General features: G+C 36.2%; 1 protein-coding gene across 1 annotated transcript in view; it reads left to right on the top strand.

Annotated features, from left to right (window-relative positions):
* Positions 1–4,160: 4,160 nt before the first annotated feature.
* Positions 4,161–4,991, top strand: part of LOC118741013 (F-actin-capping protein subunit beta) — a 3,789-nt gene continuing 2,958 nt past the window's right edge. Inside the window, exon 1 of the mRNA XM_036472799.1 lies at positions 4,161–4,374. The gene's annotated coding sequence lies outside the window, so the exon portion shown is untranslated. The remainder of the gene's footprint in view (positions 4,375–4,991) is intronic.

Raw genomic sequence — 4,991 nt, 5'->3', positions numbered from 1 at the left:
TGGTTAATTTATAAAAATTGTTATCACATTTTGGCGTATATCACTAAAACTGACTGCAAATTTTTTGACAAATGTCGTATACGACAAAATTTTATTAAACTCATAAATGGTTGACACTAAACTAAAAAAAATAAGATAATTTAAGAATTTCATGAACTAGTACATAGCATTCTCCGACACTTTGGAGAAAATCTGTAGTCGTGTTTCTGAGAAATTGCATTCCAAACTTCAATCGTGAGTTACCGAAAGTAACTTGTGACAATCTTTTATCCAGGGATCTACATAAATTATAATTGTCACTATTTTCGCAGTTGGAGTATATGCCAGACGAGTAACAGGTATATACATACAAGGATACCTAAATTAGCGCGTTGAACTTGTATATTTATCTCTCTCCAACGCATTAATTCTATATACGTAGGTACCAACGCCTGACAAAGTTATGTCTAAATTTAATAATGGCTCTATGACAAAATATTCATGGAATGTATTCGTAGATTTTTATTTACTTCATTTCATACATTAGCATTGATGTTTTGTTTTTCATACATTAGTATTGATGTTTTTTACTAAATACCAGGAATAAATATTTAATAAAAAACTATTTCACTTAAGCTTAACCAACTTTTAGTTGCTCGGAGCTAATTTTGGAAAATACGAAATATTTTCATAGACAGTAAATGCAACCCTGGGTGCATCATTAACGAGCTGAAAAACCAAACAAATAAAAAAATTCCATTTTTACAGTTTATGCCGCCAAAGCAAAAACAAAATATATGTAAATTTTTGTTTTGTACTCCTGCTATCACCTTATATTAATTCCCCTTGATCTGAACCAATATTCCCAAAAATTATAAAGCAAAACAAAAACCATTTTTTCCAATTTATGCACTGTTATTTTTATTATTGCAATACAATTTCGCAGCTCTTCAAACATTTTCCACATTATGCTTTTAGGGCTAGTAGTTTCCGACCCCATTTGCTCGTTTTTTTTTCAATTCTGAATTTAGGCTAGGCTTCATGGGAACTTACTGTGGGTGCAAACAGACCACATTTTGTAAACTGAATTGTGATATTTAATTTTATTTTATAATGAAAAATGAATTTAATGTGCAATTTTTTAAGTTTACTAGATGTAAGACAACTTTTCATTTTCTTTATATATTGCATGCTTTAGTTTTAATTCTGATTAAGTTAAGTTGTAAAGATGAAAATAGGCCTCCTGGGCAACCGAGCACATTAAAAAAAATCGGTAACGCGCGTAAAAGCATACCTCACAAGTGGTGTGGAAAATGCAAGAACAAATATAAATGGAATAATTTTCGAAATTAATTAATATGAACGTTATTTAAGCTGCCTTTACACGGTCGATTTTTGTCGTTTAACCAAAATCTACCCGTGTAAATTGCAATTCAACCGTAAAATGATGAAGATGTGCCAAATTATATTGTCGACTTAAATACAAAACAACAATTTCTTTAAGTCATCTTGTGCAGCAATTTGTTGACCTTATCCTCACGGCTACTGAAATCACCAACCTCAACGTAGTGATTAGCCTTCTTCCGCCAGCCTCGGGTTGATGTGTTGAGCTTGAATAGCAACAGGAAGCTGGGGGCTTTCTTGAAGTGAAGTGAATCAACGCACTGAATTTCGTGCGCTTCGCGAAATTTGCGTTCGATCACAAAGCAGAGATTGGGACACGCTTGACCATTCCACGTTTGTACATTAATTCACAAACTGATTTAAGATTTGGATAACCCCATATAGGGGGTTCGGCATACGTAGCATATTAATAGTTGCCTTGCTCAATTTGATGAACACACCGTTTTAATGTGGCGAAGACAGAACTGTAAAACTACGCACTTTTTGTGCAACTTTGTTGATACCGCGGATGCGGATCACAAAAGCCAATTTGGATTTTCAGGCCCGTCGAATTGGCCGCATTTCTTTGCCACACAGCGCTACTCCATCTCACGGCGTCCATCACCGAGTTTTCTTGTTTGATATTTCTCAGCATGCACCAATTTACGGAGTGCAATCACAGCAGAGCGCTTTAGTTTACGTTTGATCAGGGTAGCAATTTGCTGACCTGCTCTTGCTGAACTGCAGCTTCGACTCGATGACAGGAGGCAGCTTCCTGGAAGGTTGCCTGTCCTTTGCTTGCGGTTTCTTACCGCCCGTGATGGTAGTCCTCTTAACTTGTTACTTAGCACGTTGAAAAGGCGAAAAAAAGTTCGCCAAATGTTTGGAGCACATCGTAAATGAGCCACTCGATTTATAACATTTCTATAAACAATTTTATTAAATACTTTTTATACATAGATATGCTGCAACCATGCACTTACTTTCCCAAATTCCATCCTGCTTATCGGCATAATTTTCCAAATATGCCTGCTACTTCATTACTAATTACTCAATTTTCCAACTGCGCCTTCTTTGTTGGCTCGACATATCCTAAAAAGACAAATTTACATTAAACAATAGAAATCGCAAAAATTAGCAAATAAAATGACCGCTTTGTTTTGTTTTGTTGTCAAATTTCTGAGAAATGTGAATTCACCACGATGCGATACAGAAAGAACAAGGACCAGGGATGTAATTTTAAGTAATCTATTATTCAGTGGCAAGGCGCAGAGCGTTCGGGACAGCAATATTAATTTGTATCAAATATAACATTAAACGGTGGTTCTAATACATTTTTTGATTTTATTAACCAGAGTACATTCATTATATGGTATTTCTTTCAAAATTAATGTACTATATGAACTTTTTTTTCAAATATTTCTTAAGTTTCTTTAATGAGTGCTGAAAAGCAACCATGCGTGTAAGAAATTGTGTGCTACCTAAAATTTCACCTCTGGAAACTTTATCCCCATAAAGGACTTCACCATGATTCAATAATACAAGAAGGTTAGATAATTATTGACAGCTGCGGTTTGACACTCCCTTACAAAAAGTTGCATTTACGAAGGACAGAGAAAGTGCAAGAATGCAATCCCTTTTTGAGAAAATGGTAGTAGAAAAGTACGCAAAGCAGGCAATAAGTAGTGAAATTCCTTTTGTAAATTCTAATGTATTTGTAGGAAATCTATCATTTTAAACGAAATGTTGAACGTAATATTGATATATCTACGTGATTTACGTAATTTATACGCTATTTAGCTGTATAAAAACTGCAAAATGACTCAAAATTAAAATAAGACTACTAAGAGATAGATGTAAACATCCAAGGCTTATGTTTTCATTAGTTAAATATGCTTCATATGCATGGACAAATAAACATATTGCACAAAAGCTTATACTTTTATTTCACACCAAAGCTACACTGTTTCCAAGTAAATTTGCAAAGAAGCAACACGGTGCCACTGGTAAGGGAGCGGTGCGAGAGAGACAACTGTCAGTTTGTCGAACCTTGTATTATTTAATCATGGGACATCACCACAGTTTTTTTAACTGGATATACTGAGCCTATACGAATGATGACGGAATCCCAGTAATCACCTTTTGACAATTGATCGAAAAATACTGGCAAATTGGGTCAATTGACAAGACACGTCGAAAGTACAGGGTGTACTAAGGAAATTGACACTAACCGGCAGGATATTTAACATGGTTTACATATTTTATATGCAACCTTTAAAGCTTTATTTAAAAGTAGGAGGAAAATGTATGACTGGTTTACTTTTAGTTTGTGTTAATTTTTTGACAAAAACATTAAACCAACTGTTACTGCGTATAACATAGAGCAGCTTGTTTTAACTTCTCTGACATTTCCTTCATTATCCTTCACTTCTTCTTCTCTGCTCCTTCATTGACAGCTCTCAAAGTGTATTGCTCAAGTTCTGAACACATTGAAAACGACGAGCTACGGACCACAGCTTCCAATTTGTCATCTTCATTATCTAAACGCTTTGTCGATGGCGACATGATTTCTTTGAACGCGGCAGCGACATCATGAATTTGTATGAGTTTGACATAAAAGAAGAGGAAGAACCTTATTGTCGCCAGAAAAATAGAAATAGATCTACTCTGGCCACAACCACAGCCGTCGCGTAGCCCGGTCGTCCCCAAAATAATTATCTACATAAGAGTACGTGTTAAAATAATTTGACAGCTGTGGTTTGTAGCTCGTCGTTTTCATTGTGTTCGGGCTATCATTCGCCCACTTCTACTAGAAAAAAAACAAGATCCAGCAAGAGCATTAATACACAGGAAATCCTGAAATATTTGGTTTAAAAATAACTAAATTATAAAAGTTAATCATTATAAATTCTTTAAGTACAATTCGGGTTTGTGTTTGGTAAACGAACTTAGAATTTAGAGCAATCACAACTGTGCACAATAGGGTCAAGTTGAAAGTGAAGCATAAACTCGGGGGAAAAAGAGGGAAATGTTTAGTACCACTCACACCGTTTTTCGGGTGGGGGACGGAGGGGGAGGGGCGGGGCCCCCCAACCCCCCCCCCCCCCCAATAGAAAGGAGACAGTCGCCGCTTTCTAAAAAGGGGAACCCCCCCCCTTGGACTCCTCCCACAGGCACCTAGGGAACCGTTTGAAAAAGGGGGAAAAACGGATTTTTCTTAGACAAACTGAGCAGTTTGAAGTGGAATATGACCCAACTAACAGAAACCGTGGGATTTTTTAATAAAAGAAATTATGCCAAATTAGATATGGGGGGATTTTGAATAAACAATAAAAAGTTAATCAAAAATAGAAACAAAAAAAAGTTTTTATAAAAAAAATGTTCTTTTTAACAAATGTATTTTTGCGTAGAATTCCTTTCTACGTAAGCGGCCTTCGGCCGCACTTAGGGATTATAACCCTCAGGCAGTAGAATTCTCCTTTCTGTTTTGCCAAAGAAGGGGGGCTGAACACCTTTTGCAGAGAACACCTTTCTGCGTAGGCGGCCTTCGGCCGCACTTAGGGATTATAACCCTCAGGCAGCAGAATTCTCCTTTCTGTGTTGCCAAAGAAGGGGAGCTGAACACCTTT

This window comes from Rhagoletis pomonella, unplaced genomic scaffold (assembly GCF_013731165.1).
Source record: "Rhagoletis pomonella isolate Grant_MI unplaced genomic scaffold, Rhpom_1.0 Rhpom_scaffold_00006, whole genome shotgun sequence".
Lineage (NCBI taxonomy): Eukaryota > Metazoa > Arthropoda > Insecta > Diptera > Tephritidae > Rhagoletis > Rhagoletis pomonella.
The sequence above is the reverse complement of the archived record's forward strand: the minus strand, read 5'-3'. Positions and strand labels throughout refer to the sequence as shown.